The sequence below is a fragment of the Rhinoderma darwinii genome, chromosome 6 (genome assembly GCF_050947455.1).
Source record: "Rhinoderma darwinii isolate aRhiDar2 chromosome 6, aRhiDar2.hap1, whole genome shotgun sequence".
Classification (NCBI taxonomy): domain Eukaryota; kingdom Metazoa; phylum Chordata; class Amphibia; order Anura; family Rhinodermatidae; genus Rhinoderma; species Rhinoderma darwinii.
The window spans coordinates 38,689,607-38,714,319 of record NC_134692.1 but is presented as its reverse complement, the minus strand read 5'-3'; the positions used below and the strand labels follow the sequence as shown (position 1 = coordinate 38,714,319).

Here is a 24,713-nt window from a genome sequence, read left to right as displayed (position 1 = left end):
CCAATAGGCTGTGTACACTACTGTTATAGTACGTTTAGCTTTATTCCGTCGGAGGAAGGGATGAATGATAGTCCAAACGGAAAGCATCGCTTCCGTTAGAATTACCATTTATTTCAATAGTAATTCTTTTCTTTCAGATGCTTTCCGTTTGTCTCCGTTCAGTAGGTTTCCATTTTTTTTATGGAAGAGAGCTAAACGTACTATAACTGTAGTATGAAAGGAGCCTTAACTGACAGATGTTATAGGGCTTTACATATAGGATATTAGTATTATCTTGAACTCCCTCTGAGAATTATTTTTTGCCTATTCCACCTTTTCTCCTTTATTGGCGGCACAGTAGCTGTCAAGAACACAATTACAGAAGAGACAATGCTATTATTAGCACCATCACTGTGAGACTGGTGATTCTGAAGTCATTCTGTACATGCAATCAATCAATGTCTTACGCTTTTCATACGTGCCACTTCACTGTGTCAATATAACAATGCCGCCTTTGTCTTTGCATTCACTGTCAGATAAGTCAAACAATGATTGAATAGAGTCGTCATATTTTATTTAATCTTTACCAAATAAATCTTCTAAGAATACCTGAAAAAACTTACATAAAGGATCAAAAACATTTCATTGCCCTCTTCACTGCAGAATGTTTTGCTTGCTATGCACCCCCTCAAAAAAAAACATTTCTTCATGTATACACCAGAAGTATTTGAATGGTATCCAAGTAAAGGCGTAGGCTTATAGGCTATGGACACATTTGAGGGGCATTTTTTTTTTTTAAATAAACAGGTCAGTCAGTGTGTTTGGTGTAACTTTTTAATTAGTCTTTATTAAAAACGTTGTTTTACTTTTTTAGATACAGCTTCTTTGTACTCTCTATGTAGAGAAGCTGTAGCTTTCGCTATGACCTGAATCCGTCCGTCCCGCAGACCTGACGGTCCTGCGTATCTCTGACACGCAGGATCCACCTATAATAGATAACATCTAAGTTATGAACTTTGTCAATGGGGCGTTTCCCCGAAACGTTGCATCGGGTGTTGTGAGATGCCGACCACATCCTCCACGTGAAGTCTCTGCTACTAGTCCTGGAAACCAAAGAAATATCACTGGATCTTCTAAACGGACTATGGCACAATGGGTGATATCACTTTTTTATATACATTTTTGATCAAGAGTATGTTCTTTTGATACTACTTTTTTCTATGAATGAAATATATTTTGCTAAAAATAAAAATCTACTGAGAAATATTTTTCCGTGCTTTCCTCTTTGTACAACGTTAATCAGAGACACAGGAGGCGTCTTTTTTCATAGCACGCTGCACCCATTTGCCCATTTAAACAGTGTCTACAAAGTATATTGCCAACACTTTGACATAACAACCCAATATTTTGGGAGGGAAACCCAACAATCTAATACCCAGATACGTGTGTGTCTTTATGGTGTAGTGAGTTCTTCCAATATCCTCTCAAGCTACTCTCGGAAGGTATTGATTCTCCATGAAGAAATCCAGCTGGTAGGGTGTTTTAAAAGAGGACCTGTCACGTCCTCTAACATATAGCTTACCTGCCACTGCAGCTGGTTTTCTTTTCCTGCTAGCCGCCTGTGTTCCCATGCAATTAGCCCCATTAGTTTTAGTGCCCTGTAAGAAAAGACTGTCAAGTGGGCGACCCCCGGTGCTCGGTGTCAATCTCAGCCATAGACACTGAGAACTGGGGACCGTCCATTTGACAGTCTACCCTTACAGGGCACCGAAACTAACTGGGCCGATTGCAGGGGAACATGGGCGGCTAGCAGGTCTTCAGCAGCTGGTAAGCTATCCAGCCTGTTTTATATGTTTAAGAGCAATGCTCCATGGAAAAACTATTGCTAAATAGCTCTGCTCCAAAAAGAAGAAAACGGTCTCTCTCTAGTGCCACCTATAGGTGTCAATGTCTGACACTTTATAGAGCCTTGAAACACAACTTAGGTTAATAGCCAAAACAGAGACACCCATCTGTAGACAGAACTGTTTTGTATTTGTTGCTCCTCACCTGTACAGAGTAGGGTTCGAGTTGGGGGAGTGAGAGCTCTCTTTGAAGCAGCTCTTGCAAGGTGCTTATTGTTCTTGCGGAGATACTGCTGGCAATCCTCGCTCTATAAGGTCACAGAATAGTCACCTATAGGTGGCACTAGAGAGACAGTTGTTTTCCTTCTGGAGGAGAGCTATTTAGCATTGCCTTTAAGACTCCCTACCAGCTGGATCTTTTCAAGGACATTACTGTTTTATTGTTTTAATGCGGAAGTGATTTTTAATATGATCATTACTTTTTTTTAGCTAATGTTTTTGTGCAGATGTCTTTATTCAGGATGACTGTGGAAAAAAAATTAGCCAGCAATTTTACTGTAAAATGTGTATATAGAGATAATAAAAAATACAAAAACCATAATGCATTCAACATTTTACATTTGCTTGAAAAAGGCGAAGTTAATTTTACTATACTTCCACCTGGGCACAGTCAGAGAGCCGACTATTAGATTCTATATCCTACAGAGTCAAGCAATCCTACATATCATTTCTTGAGGGTACACAGGAGGATTAGAATGACAGGAGAAAATTGAATGTGTGCTGGTTTGGTTACAAAATTATGGGAATAGCAAGCTTTTCTCATTCTTTTAAACTCAGTTGTGATGACACCTCCACACACTTCCCCGATTGCCACTAGCAAATAACGACAGCTTATGAATTAACTCTTGGGGTCCTAAAGATTTTCCTGAGACACAACAATATTAGATTTTTTTCTCCATCACTATTACTATTACCGTTATCTAACAAAAAAATTATATTTGCACCTACAAATTTATTGTATATTGCTACAATCAGCATCCATGAATAAAAACAGAATTAGGGTGATTTCAAATATGCCCTAAATGCTAATAATTTATTTATTTATCTGATCAAATTTGGTCTTTCTTTTTTTAGACTGTGTGCTTCACTTCTGCATAGCCTTTGACGTGAGGGAAGTACCGGTACAATTCTTATAATAGTAGATACCACAAAACAGTATCCGTAGGAGTTGACACTTTTTAGCTCCCAAGTCTTGAACCTGAGGGAGACCAAATCTCCCAAATCTTTTGGAGGAAGCGGCGACGTATCGAGAGGACATGGCTGTGGTACACAAAGTGCTTTCCATATAATATACATGTAGGAAAGTACATCTTGGCTCTATTTGTACAGGTGGAAATATTTTATATTTAATTAAAGGGGTTGGCCATTTTAGGAAAACTATCAGGAGTGCATTCTAAACAGTATTTTAGCAATAGAGGATGCAGTGACATGTCTAGCCACATGCTTCTCCAGCCTCACCCATTGTATGGACAGGAGCTGCGGACATAAGGAAGATACAGCTTTAATAACATGGAGGCGTGGCTTATGAACCCAGGAAAATGGCACTCAAACCCAGGAAAACTTACTCAAATAGTAAGTTTACTACAACACTGTTTAGAATGCACTCCAGATATATATATATATACATATATATATATATATATATATACATTGAACTAAATAGACAGTATGCACTAAGCTCCCTCTAGTGATGACTGCAGGAAGACAGAATTTTATCATTTAAAGAAGCACTCCGGGTTGTTGTTTTTTTTTGTAATGTAGTGTAACGTTGACATTTGTATTGACTTACCTTGTGTAATACTGCCGTTTTTCACGGGCCACCGTTCCGAGCCACCATGGGGGTCACATGATCTTCATTCTGACTTCCTGTACTCAAAAATGTCTGCTGTAGGGGCCAAAAGATATGCTCTCAATGCAAGTCTATTAGAGCCTCGATATGAGTCCCATAGGCTTGTATTAAGAGACTGAAATCTGGTTTCTACCGTAGATGCTTTGATGAGTTATCAGAGTACAGATCACATGACCCCCACGGTGGCCTGTGAAATACAGAACCAGCATAGGCCTCATGCACACGTTAGTATTCTGGTCAGTATTTTGCTTCAGTATTTGGAATCCAAAACCAGTAGTAGGAAAGATTTGCACCTCTTCCGTGTTTTCGACCCTGTCCTGGTTAATACTGAAGCAAAATACTGACCAGAATACTGACGTGTGCATGAGGCCTAAGTCAATACACATGTCAACTTTACACTATATTACATTTGCAAACTGGGGAAAGGAGGGCCTATAAAAAAAAAGTGCTTTTTTTTTTAACTTTAGAACTATGCAGACGATTTGAAATATTGTATTCGAAAAACAGATCTCTGATCCCAATAAAGATATATTACAATTATTATTATTTGTTTTATCTATTTTCCTGAGCAGGTCCACATTCAGCCAAATTATGAAATCTAGACAGATTCACATTAGATTTAGTATAGTTGTATATTAGGAAATTTGGACCAATTAGGGTATGTTCACACGGCTTGTTTTCTGACGTTTTTCGGGCCGGAAAACGGCCGAAAAGTCGGAAGCAGAACGCCTTCAAGCATCTGTCCATTGATTTCAATAGGAAATACAGCATTCTGTTCCGACGGGGCAGTTTTTTACGCAGCCATTTTTAAAAAACGTTGCGTAAAAAGACGCCCCGTAAAAAGAAGTGCATGTCACTTCTTGAGCCATTTTTGGAGTAGTTTTTCATTGACTATATAGAAAAACAGCTCCAAAAAACAGCCGTAAAAAACGCAGCGAAAAACGCGAGTTTGCTTAACCCCTACCGAACATTTCACGTATCCATACGCCAAAGTCTGGTAGGGGAAGTATGGAACGGGCTCATGGAGTGAACCTGCTCCATACGATGCGGGTGTCGGCTGTATGTTACAGCCAACACTTCAGAGTAACGAGCGGCATCAATAGCGACCGCAGGATTTAAATAGTTAGAAAGAGGGGGGGGCCACCCCCTCTAACAGCAATCGCGGGAAGGGCGATGGTTGCTATGGCTGCCTGGGGTCCTAATTAAGGCCCCCAGGTCCACCATCTTTGTGCACCTATTAAGTATTGCAGTATATCGTGCAAGCAATCTAACGATCGCTGGTTCAAGTCCCCTAGGGGGACTAATAAAAAAAGTAAAAATGAGTTAAATAAAGTTTTTTTTTGTGTAAAATAAAAAATTAAAAGTTAAAAAAAAAAACCTTTTCCCATTTTCCCCCTAAAGCATAGTAAAAAAATAAATAAATAAACATAATTGGTATCGTCGCGTCCGTAAAAGTCTGAACTATTACAATATATCATTATTTAACCCGCACGGAGAACACCGTAAAAAAAATAAATTGGAAATGCCAGAATCTCTATTTTTTGGTCACCTAATCTCCCACAAAAAATTACATAAAAAGTGATCAAACCGTCGCATGTACACCAAAATGGTATTATTAAAAACGACAGCTTATCCCGCAAAAAATAAGCCCTCATACCACTTAATCGACGGAAAAATAAAAAAGTTATGGCGATACAAAATACATTTTATTTTTTACCCTTAGGCCTCATGCCCACTTCAGTGTTTTTCTTCAGGGTGCTAGCCGTTTTTCTGGCGGCAAGCACCCTGACCCATTAATTTCAATGGGGCCATGCACACTTCAGTTTTTTTGACGGTCCCGTTGCTCCGTTCCGATCCAAAGTAGAGCATGTCCTACTTTGGTTCGAGATTCCGTGACCGTGAGGCCCATGCAAGTCAATGGGGCCGTCAAAAAAACTGAAGGCACACGGAAGGCATCCGTCTGCCGTCCATGTGTGACGAAGCCGTTGCCTAGCAACGGCCGGGCGGGCAGAAATACATTAGAGAAATATTACACTAATCGGCAGCCACTTATCTCTATCAATCACTGATAGAGAGAAGAGGCTGCTGATTAAAAATAAAATAAAAAGCAGTACATACGTACCCGGTCGTTGTCTTGGTGACGAGTCCCTCTCCTTCCTCCAGTCCGACCTTCCTTTCAGACGCGGCAGCCTGTGATTGGCTGTAGAGGCCGCTGCAGCCTGTGATTGGCTGCAGAGGCGGTCACGTGGGATGAAGCGTCATCCCTGGAGGCTGGCCTTCTGACGTCATCCTGACGTGCGTAACCACCACTACAGCCTGTGATTGGCTGCAGTGGTGACATGGATAAAACGTCATCGCTGGAGCCCGGACAGGAGGAAAGTAAGTATGAACTTATTTTAAAAAAAAAATTATTTCATTATAATTGTATTTTCCGAGCGCCGAGCATGGTACTGTCCAGGGTGCTGAAAGAGTTACCCCCGAATTCAATGGGGTTGCAAAACCCGAAACAGAAAGCCAAGTGTTGCGACTTTTGCGGCGTATTCACAGCAATTACACTGCAAAAATCGCAACTCCGGAAAATAAAAATAATACTCATCCAAAACGCCCTCCTTTCTGCAGTCCAGTCTCCTGGCATGACGTTTCATCCCATGTGACCGCTGCAGCCAATCACAGGCTGCAGCGTCACATGGCCTGCAACATCATCGTAGGAGGCCGGAGCGGACGTCAAAGGAGGGGGTAAATATTACGCAGTGGAAATTCCATCTGAAAAACTGTACCGCAATGTGGTGCGATTTTCCGAACTAAAGGTGCTTCAGTTTCCAGGTTGGATACACTGCGTGATTTTTACCCGAGTGAACCAGGCCGTACACTGACATGTTCACACGATTTGATCTTCTCTTAAACTCATGATTATAAAATATGGCTCTCGCTGAGGAAAGTAACATATTAAAGGCTATAGTAAATTATTATATACAATTGTAATGCTGGATGTCAACATTTTCTGAAGGAGCTGACTCTTGAAACTTGCAACTAAATGTGTAATATCAAATGGCAGATGAAAAATGAAGATATGGCTCATGCTGACATCTCACCAACATGCTGTCAATATCAGACATTTCTGTGAATTGTTTTTGACCGGAGAAATAGTCCATAGAATGTCTGCCAAGTTCCAAGTGCTGCTGAGAAATGTGTCAGCTCTGCCTTATCCCCAGGGTTCAATTGTTAGTCCAGAGTGGAAATAATTTCATGCATCAAGTTAGATACCAAGCATCATAATATTATTAGAGAAAAATATTAATTAAGGTTTAATGACTTAAGCAAGAAATAAATAATATATAGTGAATTAGAACTCGCAGGCTGGCACTGGGCACTAGAACATTTGCAAAACATTTTCATGCAGCTGAACGGTTAAGGGCATGGCCAGACGTGGCGGAATTGCAGTGGCAGTGGCAGACGTGGCAGTGAAATACGCTTTCTCTGCCTCCCATTGATGTCAATGGGAGGTCAGAGACGTAAACACTTGAAGATAGGGCATGTCAATTCTTTTTCCCGCAAGATAGTTTTTCCGCTCGTGGGAAAAAAACGCCTCTGCCTCCCATTGAAATCAATGGGAGGCATTTTCGGTCATTTTTAGGCGTGTTTTCTGACGCCGTTTACGCGTCAAAAAACTTGTAAAATAAAAAAAAACCTCAGTGTGAACATACCCTAAAGGTGGAGTCAATATACAGTATATGGTGGTGCTCAGTGTATATATCAAGGCAATTCTATAGACTTCATATAAGTAGAGGATCACAGCATTCACCACAGAGTTCAGTCAGTTTATGTGCAAAAGCAGCAAGATAAAAAGCAAAAAGAATCATTGACCCAGGCCGACAGACCATTTCACGCTATCTGTACTTAACAGTTCTTACCCTTAGCATACGCACCACCTTCTTCTCTACTTAAAGAGGCTTTGTCACCAGATTATAAGTGCTCCATCTCCTAAATAATGTGATCGGCGCTGTAATGTAGATAACAAAAGTGTTTTTTATTTTGAAAAACAATCATTTTTGAGCAAGTTATGAGCAATTTTAGATTTATGCTAATTCGTTTCTTAATAGATAACTGGGCGTTTTTTACCTTTTTACCAAGTGGGCGTTGTAAAGAGAAGTGTATGATGCTGACCAATGAGTGACCAATCAGCGTCATACACTTCTCTCCATTTATGTCCATTTGTGCTCAGCACAGCGTGATCTCGCGAGATCACGCTGTGCTGTCACATACAACCACATTAACTTTACTGAAGTGTCTTGAGAGTGAATAGACATCACCTCCAGCCAGGATACGATTTCTATTCATACTCCCGACACTTCGGTAAAGTTTGTTACTCACATAGCACAGCGTGCTGTCATTCACAGTATGATCTTGCGAGATCACACCGTGCTGTGATTAAGTCCCACACAAACTTTACCGAAGTGTCGGGAATGTGTATAGACAACACGTCCTGTCTGGAGGTGATGTCTATTCACTCTCAAGACACTTCAGTAAAGTTAATGTGGGTGTATGTCACAGCACAGCGTGATCTCGTATACAAATGGACATGAATGGAGAGAAGTGTATGGGAGCACGGCCCGTAAAATGCAAAAGAACTGACATGTTCCATAATCTTCGGAACATTTCTACGGCACGGACATCCATCTGTAGCGATACGGAAAGGTGTCCGCGGCCAATAGAACTGAATGGGTCCGTAATTGCGGACCGTATTACGGTCCGCAATTACAGAGAGTTTTTAAGGTCGTGTACATCGGGCCTAATGGTTGCCCAATAATTCTGCGCACAGATATTCTCCTAAGAAAGCCAAAACCTCACTTTTACTTTCTTAAACGTTCAGGTTTAAGCTTTATTAACATTTTGGATTGACGGACAGCACTGCAGTTGTTCAATAATAAAATTAATCCTCAAAAATACAACTTGCCTAATAATTGTGCACATAGTGTAATAGACTGTAGGGAATTTCAAATTGATGAATTTGGGCATACAATTTGTGATTTATAATTATCTCCCATAAACTTTACTATTTGAGAATGTCTAATCTGCTTTTAAAAACTATCCATCAGATCTCCTGGCATGTCTTATATTCCACATTAAATTTCGATGTTGGAGCATATTTTCTCACACTACATTGTAAAGGATAAGAAAAGGCCCTCCAAAATTGTTATTTCCTGAAATACAAACATGTCAGAAGAGCTAACAGGTCTTCTTTTTTTTATATTTAATTTTTTTCTTTGTTATTCCTCCTGGAAATGTATGAATAAATTGACAAAGGTTGTTACCATTCCCCTTGTCAGGGGTGTGTCCCTACACAGTCCGACACTGTGACCACTGTTTGGACAGTTTCAGACTGTTTAGGGACACACCCCTTTGACAAGGAAAATTTTAGCACCCAGTTGTCAATTTTTTTTATAATTTGCAGGAGGGATAACAGAGGAATTTTTATTTCATTACCTAATACAAGTCTTTGCTAAAACAGACATGTGAGAAGATCTGAAAGGTCCTCTTTAACATCCACCAGAATTTTGTTTTGAATTGGATGTGTAGTACTTGTATATATTTGTATGATTTTGTCTGTTCAGCACCAATTAAATTACTCCTATAGTAACATTATTATGATATGATTCTAAATGTTTAACATTTCTTTACTTTATATCCAGAGGATAGAGATTGATTGACAGGTCATTACAAGATATCTTCTCTGTGTACCTTCAACCCTGTCAAACCTATTAATTGAGGTCTGATTCTGTCCTTCTTATAACCTATTTCTTTGCTGCAGTCATCATTTTCTATATTCCACTGAGCTTTCAGACATGAAACCAATTTATTTCTGTATTTTTTCCTTCTATACAAAGTGGTTGCCATGGGCTTTTTAAATTAATGAAATGTCAATGTGTATATAAATACATAATTTACACCACTGCATTGTAGCAAAAAAAATACTATTATTGTTATAGGAATGATTATTGTATTAAAATGGAACAAAAACATCAAAGAAAAGGTGATGCCTTATTAGTTTATAATGAATCTTTAAAATATTGTATGGTCTGGAAAAATCCTAAAAGTATTGGGGGAGGGGGGTGTTGCACACTAAGGAGCTATACATAATAACACTGAAAAGATTGTTAATGTAGACCAAGGAAAAGCGTGCCATAGGGGCAACCCCTGAAACTGCTTTAGGGTCCATGAAATGGTGGGGCCCAACTGGGATAGCCCTAAATGAGTATTGTGAACGTTTGCAAGCTAGGACTAGAGGGGATAGGCTATGGGACACATTGCCCTTCTCACCTACAAGAACATAGACAGGGATGGGTAAAACAAGGTGCAGTAGATGGTGGTGCATGATAACGGGAAATTGATCCATTTTATTTTGCTATTAGGCACCGATAATATAACCAGGGGTGGGATCCGGCTGGTTTGCCCAGGTTCTTCCGAACCAATTGTTAAAAATTAAAGCCGGTTTGGAGAACCGGGGTGAAGCGGGTCCCGGAACCTGTATAATAAAGTTTTAACTTTATTATACAGGTTGTAACGAATGCAGCTACTTTTTTTCTACGTCACTATCTAGCTGTGCTGGTGTTACATTATCACATATGCTTTTCTATGGGCCTTTAAAAGATAAATAGGATTTTTATGGGAAATGCAAAAATATTAGATGCCAACCTAACCTATGGTGCCTTCCTTCATTTATTGTCTGTTGCCATGCTATGCAATGCTAAGCAGATATATCTGTACATAACTTCATATCTGGTTCCTAGAAACTTTAAGCATTATCAATATTTTTTTATTACTAATTGTAATCATTAATCAATACCTTAAAATTAGGCCTTTTAAAAACATAAAAAAATTGGATTTTACGAACTGATTTATTAACAATTAATAAATGCTTTAAAGATAAGAACAACAAAGAGACCATGCATCTGGTCACTCATTAGTTGGCAGCACGTAGCAGTAACGTGGCCAGCATCTAGAAGCTTGGCAGCAAAATCATTTACATGCTCTCCCACTTCTATGCCATCTGTAGTGCATTCACTTCACTGAAAGTGCAGCGTCCCATAAAGATTGTACTGTTCTGATAAACATGAGTCAATTTCAGTCTAAGCCAGGCTGCTGCATTAGACAAAGCCATACATAATGTGTCATAATAATGATATGTCTGCTAAAAAAAGATAATCATTACAAAACATATGATGGGACCAATTGTTGCTGCATAGTAAATACTATACAAAATATTGCGAAAGGTAAAAATGTTCTATCATGAGTATGATTCTGTTGGTAGTCCGATATGCAAAAATGCTCTTCAAAAAATGGGTGGCAGAGTGGTTAGCAGCATTGCAGCTCTAAAACCATGTGGTATGATCTTTACAGGGTACTAACTCCACTAACATGCTTAGGGTATGCTCAAACGACGTAGAATAAGAAGTGGCTGAAAATTACAGCCTCTGGTTTCAAGATTTGTTTTGAAGCTGAAAATGAAGCTTTTTTTTTAATTTGAAGCTTTTTTGCAGCATTTTTCGAGGCATTTTTCTAGTGTCAATAGAAAAAGCAGCTCCAAAAACGCCTTAAGAAGTTTAAAGGGTTTGTTTCAATCAGACAGCCACCCCTTCATTCGTTTCTATGGTTATTCCTATGGGGCTCCCAGGAACAATCAGAAGTAAGCTACCTTATGATCAGCTGATCTCTGTGGGTCCAGCTAACGAAATGTACTATTACACAGCATCTATTCATACTCTGTAGCGTATCTATGTTCTGGCTAACAAAACGGGGTCACATGTGAGTGACCCATCTCTCTGACATCAGCATATAGTGGTTGTCCAATGGGGAATGTATCATCAGAAAATTACAGTTTTTTATTGTAGTAATTAAAAAAAAAATATGACTATCCATATGAAAGAAAATCTTGAAATATTACTGGAATGTATCATCAGAAAATGACATTATTTTTTCATCAGGTTTTTATTACTAAAGGGGTTTTCCACCTTCTGACAACTGATGACCTACCTACTGGATAGGTCATTAGTACATGATCTGTAGGGGTCCGACACCCAGCCTCCGTGCGCCGGACGTACATGCCGGAAACACTTAGCTCCGGCCACAGAATAACGGCCGAGCTGCAGTACTGCAGCTCTGCTACTATTCAAGTACTGCAGTTCTGCAGCATGGCCGCTATGCTATGTACGAAGCCAACTGCTTCCGTGCTCCGTACATAGAATTATGTGCCATAACATCAGGTGCCTGCAGGCTACCGGAGCGGCTTACCGGGGCAGGGTCCGGGTGTCGGACACGAATTGATATACTAATGACCTATCTGGTGGATACGTCATCAGTTGTCAGAAGGTGGACAACCCCTTTAACAGAATTTTTTTAAGTGTGTTTTTTTTTTCATCGGCATGCAACTATCCATATGAAAAAAAAATCTTGAAATAATCCAGTTTTACACTGGCCACTAGAGTAGCCACAATAGGGTGACCTGTTTTCTGCAGCTCAACATTTTGTTGTCAAGACTGGAACAGTATAGTTACATAGTTGATAAGGTTGAAAAAAGACACATGTCCATCAAGTCCAAACTCTAATTCTACTGTGTTAATCCAAAGGAAGGGAAAGCCCCCATGAGGTTGATGCAAATTTCCTCATTAGGGTAAAAATTCCTCCCTGACTCCAAATATGGCGATCAGAATAAATCCCTGGATCAACGTCCCATCTCCAGAATCGAGTACTCATAACTTGTAATATTATATTTTTCATGAAAGGCATCAAGACCCTTCTTGAAATTGTTCAAAGAATCAACCATCACAACATCCTGTGGCAGAGAGTTCCATAGTCTCACCGCTCTCACAGCAAAGAATCCCCGTCTGTGATGATGGTGAAACTTTTTCTCCTCTAGACGTAGAGGATGTCCTCTTGTCCTTGTTACAGGCCTAGGTGTAAAAGACAGAGCAAATAACACGGCACCACATGGTGCAGGTCACAAATGATGAGGAGCAAAAGACATAAGTGAGATGATAACTGGTCACCAATTAAAGTTGTGCAACAGCAGGCACAACACTGGTAGAGACAAGGTATAGGGTATGATGAAGCTGCAGCTGGGTTCAATAAAACCGGTCCACTGAAGAGGTAACCACTATTAATGACATCTAGTTAGGAAAAAAACCATTGAACCATGGAATAGCGCTACTAACATCAAGAAAGTCTATAAGGCTACATGTTTCAACGCTGGACAAGCGTCTTCGTCAGGCCAACATAGACGCTAGTCCAAAGTTGAAACGCGTAGCCTATTGCTTTTTTAATAAAGCTTTTATACCTACCTAGACTTTCTTGATGTTAGCAGCGCTATTCCATGGTTCAATGGTTATTCTCCTAACAATAGGTGTAAAAAGATTAGAAAGGTTTTTGTACTGTCCAGTTATATATTTGTCCATTGTCATTAGATCACCCCTTAGGGTATGTTCACACGTAGTGACCAAAAACTTCTCAAAATACGGAGCTGTTTTCAAGGGAAAACAGCTCCTGATTTTCAGACGTTTTTTCAGCCACTCGCGATTTTCGCTGCGTTTTTACGGCCGTTTTTGGAGCTTTTTTCGATAGAGTTAATGAAAAACGGCTCCAAAAACGTGCCAAGAAGTGTCCTGCACATCTTTTTCGCAGCCGTTTTTTTATGCGTACAAAAACGCCACGAAAAACGCTCTGTCGGAACAGAACGCCGTTTTCCCATTGAAATAAATAGGCAGATGTTTTGAGGCGTTCTGCTTCCGATTTTTCGGGCCTTTTTCGTGCGTTTATGGCCGTGTGAACATACCCTAAGCCGTCTTTTTTCTAAACTGAATAGCCCAAGTTTGATAACCTTTCTTGGTATTGCAATCTGCCCATTCCCTTAATTACCTTGGTTGCCCTCCTTTGCACCCATTCTAGTTCAGCCATGTCCATCTTATACACAGGTGCCCAAAATTGTACACAATATTCCATATGTGGTCTAACTAGTGATTTGTATATAGGCAAAACTATGTCCTTGTCATGAGCATCTATGCCTCTTTTGATGCATTTCATGATTTTATTTGCCTTCGCAGCAGCTGCCTGGCACTGGTTGCTAAAGGTAAATTTACTGTCCACCAATATCCCCAAATCTTTTTCAGTAGTAGTTTTACCCAGTGTTTTACCATTTAATGTATAATTGTAAAATCTGTTTCTTCGTCCCAAGTGCATAACCTTACATTTATCCACATTAAGCTTCATTTGCCATTTCTCTGCCAAAAACCTCCAGCTTCCCCAAATCACTCTGTAGTATTACATTATCCTCCTCTGTGTTGATTACTTTACAGAGCTTAGTATCATAGTATGAGCAGAGTCATCTCATTATCATGAGAGTGGCAGACGAGTAAATTGGAGCTTAACCCCTTAAAGGAACAGTGTCATCACAAATTATTTTTTTATATGTTAAAGATGTTAGTGCTTTATTAAAAAACGTTTATATTCATTTGTGTGTTTGTGTTTTACTTTTTCTTATTTTTACACTTTTTCTTCCCTATGGGGGCTGCCATTTTTTGTTCCATTTCTGTGTGTGTCGATTAACGACACATACAGACATGGAACACGGCAGCCACAGTCCCATAGGGACTGTGAACGGCTCCCGTCCCATTGACTTCCGTGTACGGCGTCTGTGTGGGAACTGCGCATGCGCCGCTCCCACACAGTCCAATTCGAAATTGGCGCCGTCCGGCGCCATTTTCCTGTGGACCGGAAGTCGCGGCCGGACAGTAATATTACTACTTCCGGTCGCGGCTTCCGGATTTGTGCACTTGGACCAGCGGCAGCAAACGGAGCGGACGGGCCGGAGGGAGCCGCGGCGGCAGGAGCAGGTAAGAGCTTTCAATGTATGTTCGTGTTTGTGTGTTTACTACTGTATGTAAACCTACTACGCTGTGTGTTAGCTCAAAAAATGGCGACACACAGTGTAGGAGGTTACACCGTTCAAACCCCTCGTTTATCCGGGCACTAGCCAGGATAAAGGAGGGGGGGAAGCTGAGAGCTCACTAGAGCAAGGGCTTTTAACCCAATGTTGCAATGCTGCAATTTTGGGAACTAGCTCCATCTAGTGACCAAAAATGGGTAGTATTATAAATTAGAAATAATTTATAATATTTCCTGACTCGCGAAAAAAAAAAAAAAAATTTGAACAATGTTTAATCACCCACACACTAAATGTTTAATTTTTAAAAAAAAAACATGTTTTTCTGGCAACACATTCCCTTTAAGGACGCAGCCTAGTTTGGGCCTAAAGGCTCAGAGCCCATTTTTCAAATCTGACATATTTCACTTTATGTGGTAATAACGTCGGAATGCTTAAACCTATCCAAGCGATTCTGAGATTGTTTTCTCGTGACACTTTGGGCTTCATGTTCGTGGTAAAATTTGGTTGATATATTCAGTCTTTATTTGTGAAAAATTGCAAAATTTAGAGAAAATTTACAAAAAATAGCATTTTTCAGAATTTAAATGAATCTGCTTGAAAAACATACGCTTATACCACCCAAAATAGTTACTAGTTCACATTTCCCATATGTCTACTTTAGATTGGCATCGTTTTTTGAACATTATTTTATTTTTCTTGGACGTTACAAGGCTTAGAACATAAACAGCAATTTCTCATATTCTTAAGAAAATTTCAAAAGCCTTTTTTTGAAGGTACCAGTTCAGTTCTGAAGTGGATTTGAGGGGCCTATGTATTAGAAACCCCCATAAAACACCCCATTTTAAAAACTAGACCCCTCAAAGTATTCAAAACAGCATATAGAAAGTTTTTTAACCCTTCAGGCATTTCACAGGAATTAAAGCAAAGTGGAAATGAAATTTGCAAATTTCATTTTTTCTGCTGAATTTCAATTTTATTCAATTTTTTTCTGTAACAGAGAAGGTTTTACCAGAGAAATACTACAAAATATGTATTGTCCAGATTCTGCAGTTTTTAGAAATGTCCCACATGTGCCTCTAGTGCGCTCGTGGACTAAAACACAAGCCCCAGAAGCAAAGAAGCACCTAGTGCATTTTGAGGCCTCTTTTTTATTAGAATATATTTTAGGCAGAATGCCAGGTTTGAAGAGGTGTTGAGGTATCAAAACAATGGAAACCCACCAGAAGTGACCCCATTTTGGAAATTACACCCCTCAAGGAATTCATTTATGGTTTTTGTTATTATTTTGACCGCACAGTTTTTTCACAGCACCTATTTGAATTGGGCTGTGAAATGAAAAAAATGATATTTTTTCCAATAAGATGTCATTTTTTGATCAAAATTTCTTATTTTCACAGGGAACAACATACCCCATTTTGTTGCCCACTTTGTCCTTAGTGCGGCAATACCCCATTTGTGGTGATAAACTGCCGTTTGGGCCCATGGGAGGGCTCAGAAGGAAAGGAGTGCTATGTGTTGGTTGGAGTCCAGATTTTGCTGGATTGGTTTTCGGGTGCCATTTCGCATTTGCAGGGCCCCAGAGGTATCAAAGCAATGGAAACCCACCAGAAGTGACCCCATTTTGGAAACTACACCCCTCAAGGAATTCATTTATGGTTTTTGTTATTATTTTGACCGCACAGTTTTTTCACAGCACCTATTTGAATTGGGCTGTGAAATGAAAAAAATGATATTTTTTCCAATAAGATGTCATTTTTGATCAAAATTTCTTATTTTCACAGGGAACAACATACCCCATTTTGTTGCCCAATTTGTCCTTAGTGCGGCAATACCCCATTTGTGGTGATAAACTGCCGTTTGGGCCCATGGGAGGGCTCAGAAGGAAAGGAGCGCTATGTGTTGGTTGGAGTCCAGATTTTGCTGGATTGGTTTTCGGGTGCCATGTCGCATTTGCAGAGCCCCAGAGGTATCAAAGCAATGGAAACCCACCAGAAGTGACCCCATTTTGGAAACTACACCCCTCAAGGAATTCATTTATGGTTTTTGTTATTATTTTGACCGCACAGTTTTTTCACAGCACCTATTTGAATTGGGCTGTGAAATGAAAAAAATTATATTTTTTCCAATAAGATGTCATTTTTGATCAAAATTTCTTATTTTCACAGGGAACAACATACCCCATTTTGTTGCCCAATTTGTCCTTAGTGCGGCAATACCCCATTTGTGGTGATAAACTAACGTTTGGGCCCATGGGAGGGCTCAGAAGGAAAGGACCACCATTTGGCCTACTGGAGCTTTTCTGGTGCTAAGTCATGTATGCAGAAGCCCCTGAGGTACCAGTACAGTTGAAACCCCCGAGAAGTGACCACATTTTAAAAACTACACCCCTTAAGACATTCATCTAGATGTGTAGTGAGCATTTTGACCCCACAGGTACTGTGTAAAAGATAATGCGCAGCAGATGGTGCAGTGTGAGATTTGCAATTTTATATATATATATATGCCATTTCAGTGTCCAATATATTGTGCCCAGCATGCGCCACCGGAGATATACACCCCTTAAATTGTAATGTGGGTTCTCCTGGGTACGGCAATACCCTACATGTGGCTGTTATCAGCTGCCTGGGCATACGGCAGGGCTCAGAAGTGAAAGATGAGGGGGGTAAGCTGTGCGGAGTGCATCAGGGTAAATTAAAAATCAAGGGATGTATGATACATTTTAAAACAATCTTTTATACAGAGCCCTGCTTTTTCGGGACACGTTTCACATTGGTATATTGTTTTCTTCCTTATCCCCCTCTTATAGCAGACTCTGCACCTCTTTTGACTCTTTCCCTTTCCACCGGTTTGGGGAACTTCTCCTGGAAAGTGTTGCCCTGGTACGATGCGTGTGGCCTCGCTTCCAGAAGTACTGGGTGCCCCCCCTTCCTGGTCCCTAAAGATTAGATCTTGAAATTCCAGGAAAGTTCCCCTCTGGCCTGCACATCGACGTAGCACGTACGCATTGTACAAAGCCATCTGTATGATGTGCCCGGCCAGCTTCTTATACCACACCGCATGGCGCTGTAGGGCTTCAGGACTTGATTTGACAAGTCCATCCCTCCCATGTACCTATTGTACTCCAGGATGCAGTCTGGTTTGGGGGTGGCCTTTCCTTCATATATCCTAAATCTGTAGGTATACCCTGATGCACTCTCGCACAGCTTATACATCTTCACGCCATACCTTGCCCTCTTACCCGGCAGGTACTGGCGGAATTGAACCCTCCCTTTAAAATGTACCAGGGACTCATCAATAGAAAAACACTTCTCTGGGGTGTATGCTTGGGAAAACCGGGCACTGAAACGGTCTAATAGGGGTCTCCGTTTATACAAACGGTCAAAACTGGGGTAATCTCGGGGTGGGCACGGCTCATTATCAGTATAATGTGAGAAGCGAAGTATTGCCTCATTTATTTATTTTTTTAGGTTCCAGTTCAGTTCTGAAGTTGCTTTGAGGGGCCCATATATTAGAAACCCCTATCAAACACCCCATTTTAGAAACTAGACCCCTCAAAGTATTCACAACAGCATTTAGAAAGTTTATGAACCCTTTAGGTGTTTCACAGAAATTTAGAGCAAAGTAGAGGTGAAATTTATTTTTGTCAGAAAATCCTCTTTATACCATTTTTTTTATAACACAAAAGGATTTATCACAGAAACGCAACTTAATACGTATTGCCCAGATTCTGCAGTTTTTAGAAATATCCCACATGTGGCCCTAGTGCGGTAATGGACTGAAGCACCGGCCTCCGAAGCAAAGGAGCACCTAGTGGAATTTGAGGCCTCTTTTTTATTAGGCAGCATGTCCGGTTTGAAGAGGTCTTGTGGTGCCAAAACATTGGAAACCCCCCAAAAGTGACCCCAATTTGGAAACTAGACCCCTTGAGGAATCCACTGTAGTTTTCTTGGGGTGCATGCAGCTTTTTGATCAGTTTTTATTCTATTTTTAGGTGGCGTGGTGACTAATAAACAGCAATTCTACTATTGTTTTTTTATTCTTTTTTTTTTACAGCGTTCACCGTGCGCTATAAATGACATATTCACTTTATTCTGCGGGGCGATACGATTACGGCGATACCATATGTTTATAGTTTTTTTTTATGTCTTATGGCGTTTGCACAATAAAATACGTTTTATAAACAATCATTCACTTTTTGTGTTACCTTATTCTAAGAGCCAGAACGTTTTTATTTTTCAATCAATAAAGCCGTGCGAGGACTTATTTTTTGCGTAACGAACTGTAGTTTCGATCAGTACCATTTTTCGGTACATGCAACTTTTTGATCTCTTTTTATGCCATTTTTTGGGAGGTGAAGTGACCAAACAATTGTGATTGTGGTACGGTTTATTAATATTTTTTTTTACGGCGTTCACCGAGCGGGATAAATAACAAAATAATTTTGTAGTTCAGGCCGTTACGGACGCGGCGATACCAATTATGTATAGTTTATTTGTTTGTTTATATATTTTTATTAATAATAAATGAGTGATAAGGGAAAAAGTGGGACTTTTACTTTTATTACTTTTAAAACTTTTATTTTCTTATTTTTACACAACTTTTTTTTAACTTTTTTTTAACTTTATTACTTTGTCCGACTAGGGGACTTGAGGGCAGGAGGCCCTGATCGCTATTCTAATACACTGCACTACATGCGTAGTGCAGTGTATTAGAACTGTCAGCTACTCACTGACAGCAAGCATAGTGGGTCCTGAAGTTGTCAGGACCCACTAGGCTTCCGTCTATGGCATAGCCGGACGCCATTGTTTGGTGTCCGGTTGCCATAGTCACCATTGCCGGCCGCTATCGTGTAGCAGGCCGGCGATGGCGGATTAACCCCTAAGAAGCCGCGATCGCTATTGAACGCGGCTTCTGAGGGGTTAATCGGCGGGGGAGCTCCGCGATCGGTCCCGGCACATTGAGCAGTGATAGTCTGCTGTCGGAAACAGCAGCTATCACAGCTCATGAACGCGCCCCGCGCGAACGGCGCCGTGTTTACTCCATGACCTACTATTAGGTCACTGAGCGCGAACGCTACAGTTAGCATGACCTAATAGTAGGTCATGGAGCGTTAAGGGGTTAATGTACAGCTGAAGGTCTAGATAAGCCATGTTCATATCTACGTCTGAGGCTCCATTAGAAGCCTGGAGGCAGCCGGAAAAGCTGATCATTGCGGGGTCCGGGTGTCGGACATCCGATGCCTGGAGCTAGCCGGAACAGCTGACCGGTGCGGGGTTCCGGGTGTCGGACCCCTACCGATCATATACTGATGACCTATCCTGTGGATAGGTCATCAGTATGAAAAAACGCTGCTGCTCGGACAATGCCTTTAATATAATTGATAATCTAAAAAAAAAGTTGACCATATGAAATGTTATAATATTAATATAATATTTATTTTAATTGTGAACCCCGTTGTTCAGCCTAATTATAGTCCCTAATACAAAAACACTTATGTGCACACTTAACCTTTCAACATTACAAATATATTTACCCATTTGCTTGTGTAAAAAGAAAAGTTTAAAGATTTTTTCTTTATTTGGTTCAGTTCTCTTTTCTTCTAGTTAAATAAATCTACAGGATTTGGGAACAGGAGTCATGTAGTCCTTTTGATATGTGAAGTGAACTGCAGGCTTGAAACATTTGATGCAAAAGTTAATCCTATTGTACGCCATCTGTTCAAGAAAGAATAGTTTCAAAATTACAAGGATTGTACTAAGTGTGCCAAAACATGTTTACTGTAACTTACTGAATGTATATTTAAACGGAACATTTTACAACTACAGATTTTAAGAACTTTTGTCATTTATATCAGGTCACATGAAGGTCAATATAAAAATACAAATGTTACTTTTTACGACATTGGTATTGCTTGGGAAATAATTCTGATTGTAGCAAACTATCTTTGCATTTATTGTTTTGTCAGACAAACATTACAATATTTAATAAATATTATATCATTTGTATGTTATGACGTCCCTGTCCATCTTACATTAAGATTTGCTTAGGCCCCATGCACACGACCGTAGAATTCGACCGTAATCACAGGCTGCAATTACGGACCCATTCATTTCTATTGACCACGGACACCTTTCTGTATATTTACGTGGACCGATTAAGAGGACGGCTGTGTGCATGAGGCCTAAAGCATGGTAATCTTATAGGGGTTGAAAGAACACTAGAAGAAAGGATCAGCTTTTTTTTAGAGCTGTAACCCCACTTTTGTGCCCTGTATTGCAGAGGAGCCACATTCAAGTGAATAGGGTTGAGCTGCAATACCATATATAAGACAAGAATAAGGGTTCTATAAGGCTAAGTTCACACAGAGTTTTTTTACGAGTTTTTTGACGCGGAAACCGCACCGCAAAACTCGTCAAAAACGGCCCGAAATGCCTCCCATTGATTTCAATGGGAGGCGGAGGCGTCTTTTCCCCGCGAGCGGTAAAACCGTCTCGCAGGAGAAAGAAGGGACATGCCTTATCTTCGGGCGTTTGCGCCTCTGACCTCCCATTGACATTAATGGGAGGCAGAGAAAGCGTATTTCGCAGCGTTTTTTGCCGGCGGCGCTCAATGGCCGCGGGAGAAAAACGCTGCGAAAATCGGCGTGCAAGGAGAGGAAAATCTGCCTCAAACTTCCAAACGGAATTTTGAGGCAGAAATTCCACCTGCAAAAAACTCTGTGTGAACATAGCCTAACACAGCCCGACATGGGCTGTGTAAACGTCGCTCGTTTACGACTTTCACAAGGAGCAATGATTGCTTATGTATAGGGACGAGTGCTCATTACTCCGATCGTTCGGCCCCATACATTTTCATCATGTCGGCAGCGCATCTCCCTGTTTACACAGGGAGATGTGGTGACGACAACGATTGTTAATTCTGCATAAAAGTTAACAATGGTTTGCTCGTTTATCGGCTGATTGTTGCCCTGATTACACAAGGCACTGAGTATCTTTTTCTTATCATTTACAACCCGTTTAAGGTGTCTCACATTAAAAATATAAAATGTACAGTAAATGTATACCAAGTTCCATAACAGACATGGGATTCACAAATTCTAAAATGTACAAGATGATCAAACAATATTTTTTGCGGCAGAGGAAAATAAACAGATAAGAGAAAAAGAAAATAAATGTTAATGTTACCTATTTTTTTTTGCCTGTTATTGTTTTATTACAGGTGGTAATAAAAGAACCCCCACTCATATAGCAGTATCCTGGACCACTAATAAAATAACACTGCCTTGTTAAAAAGACAGTAATATAACAACACCTTGGTTCATAGCGACACTAATGTAATGTTTCAAATTAGAGGGCCACTAATATAACAATACCTTTATGTACCGGGCCACTAATAGAACACTGCCTATATGTAGCGGGCCACTAATATAACAATACCTTTATGTACCGGGCCACTAATATAACACTGCCTATATGTACCGGGCCACTAATATAACACTGCCTATATGTACCGGACCACTAATATAACAATACCTTTATGTACCGGGCCACTAATAGAACACTGCCTATATGTAGCGGGCCACTAATATAACAATACCTTTATGTAGAGGCCTTCTAATATATCAATGCCTTTGTGTAGAGGGCCACTAATATAATAATGTGTTTGTGTAGAGGCCAATAATATAACTGTCATAGGGCCCATAGAAGTAGTGACTGTCACAGGCCGTACAGAGGATGGAGACTATGGCTATGACAATACTTTGGTGTAGATGGCCACTAATATAACAATGGCCTAGTATAGAAGGTCCCTAATATAATAATGTTTATTATACAAGACCACTAATATAGCAATATCTTGGTTCAGAGGGCCACTATTATACTAATTCCCTGGTATATCGGCCCACTAGCACAATAATGCCCACCGATAACATGGTCACTAAACACAATGTTGTTGTATACAGGTTCATTGATATAATATTGCCCTAATATAGAGTGTTTGCTATTCTGCTACTTTGGCTTGGTTCTTTAGACAGAATGTATGATCTTGATGTATTTTTTCACAAAGCTGATGCATAAATCATGTTTTTACTAAGACCACAAACTTCTATTTTTATAATAGACATCCCTGATATAAAACATAATATTGTTATAAAAAGATATCCAGGACAAGTGGGGCGACTTCATTGAACATTTCTTAATATCATTTTGATGATTTATCTTTCTTAATTGCAGCAGGTGGCATGGAAATGTCACATTTGGGAGTTAGCCCTATAGTTAGTGGAAACCAGAAGCTACTTGCACATACAAATGCTCAAAAGTGGCACTTATCACTTGCCAATAACAAGCAGAGTGCCATCAGCAGACATCTGAGAGGTGATAAAATCTGCACTGGAAATGAGGACAGTTTTTTCGTTCCTCACTTCTGTTATACAACTCTGTACTTGTCTAATTAAGAGCTCGGTCTCAACAATATGACATTGTACATTCCCAAAAGACAAGCTGAGTGTAACGTCCACAGCCGCGAACCGTCGTTCTAACTTACCCCTCGACGGACGCGGCCATGGACGTGTGAGTGCTGGGCGGCATCTCCCTCCTGAGAAATTCCGACACTCACTCCTGCATCACTGTGCTGGATCCCGTAGGGTACGCGCGCACCTGGCCTTAAAGGGCCAGTATGCGCACATCTGTAATTAGCCCATGATCACCCTGGACTATAAAAAGGGCTCTGCCCTTTCACTCATTGCCTGAGCATTGCTGTGTTTAGCCATGTTAGTCTTAGCAAATGGTCGCTTAGTGTTATCCTGTTCCCATGCCCTGATACCTGTATCCTGTGCTACATTTGTTCCTGTGCCTTAGAGTGTTGGAGTCGTGTTGTACCACCTGTTACGCCTGCTGTTATACACCATGTCTGGTGTCATCTGCCTGCAAGTTCATCTGTGCCTAGCCTCTGCTACCGTACTATCAAAGGTACCCTTGTACTGGGACTGTTGTTTGGCCAGCTGCTACTAGGCTACGTCAGTGCGGCCTAGTGGGTCCACATACCTACGGATCATGACACTGAGTAACTGATGGTCTGCATATTTAGATAATGTAAAATCACTAACTAGCCATGAAAAATGTACTAAACAGTGGTAACGTATATGAAATGCAGCAGTCACGTTATTCCTGTCTGTCCAAATCCAAAAAGCAAGAGGTTCCAGACATTGCAATTGTCCTCTATGGAAGGCAAAAAAGGTAATCCACTTTGAACACCATTTTACAGATGACATATACAATCTACACACAAAGTTGAATTTCTTTGCAAATACATTTTGCTTGTATTAAAGGGGTTGTCCAGGAATAGATAAAATTATATTTTAAAAGAGAAAGAAGTTGAACTGCTAAATACCTCCAAAATAAAGCAATCGATGGTTAATGGCACGATTTTTGTATATGAATCTGCAAGGAAAAAACTCAGATTTAATAACGCAATGTAAAAAAAACCATGGTCCTAAAAATTGTGCATTTTTGCAAATCACATCTTCTACAATTTAATATCTGACAGGCAGCAGTAAAAACAGTACGTGTGAACTTAGTCTTGGTCTTTTATTTATAGTTTTCATCTGTCCAGGATCCACTTGTGGTTTAAGTAGAAAATGCATGCGAAAACTGCGCTGTGTGAACTGTCTCTTTTTGGGCAAAGAACAGGGGATCAGGTCCCCATGAAGGAGAGGCTTTTCCAAAACTTTTTTTGGGAAAGACTTAACAGATTATATTCTTGGTACTGTATATACATCTTGCACATGGACCCACATTACAGCCATATGCATGAGCACTTTGGCAGTGTTTGCTGGAGAGCTTGTCAATTGTTTCCAGTAGCAAAGAACAAGGTTGTAAATGCAGCTCTGGACTATAAGGGTACATCCACATGTAAGCGTAAACTCTGCAGAATTTGTTCAAATCTCACCCCCTTAGTGTGCTCCACATAGTATAATGCCCCCATAGCTCCCCACACACAGAATATTGCTCCCATAGCTACCCGACATACTATAATGACCCCTTAGTGT

The 24,713-nt window shown here is 40.3% G+C and overlaps 1 long non-coding RNA gene across 1 annotated transcript; it reads right to left on the bottom strand.

The window, feature by feature from the left end:
* Window positions 1-792: 792 nt before the first annotated feature.
* LOC142656263 (uncharacterized) lies at window positions 793-24,107 on the bottom strand. The gene is made up of 4 exons (XR_012849640.1): window positions 24,056-24,107; window positions 20,202-20,382; window positions 7,644-7,732; window positions 793-1,082 (listed from the first exon to the last, which is right to left on the bottom strand). It is a non-coding gene; the product is annotated as an uncharacterized LOC142656263 (long non-coding RNA).
* Window positions 24,108-24,713: the final 606 nt, after the last annotated feature.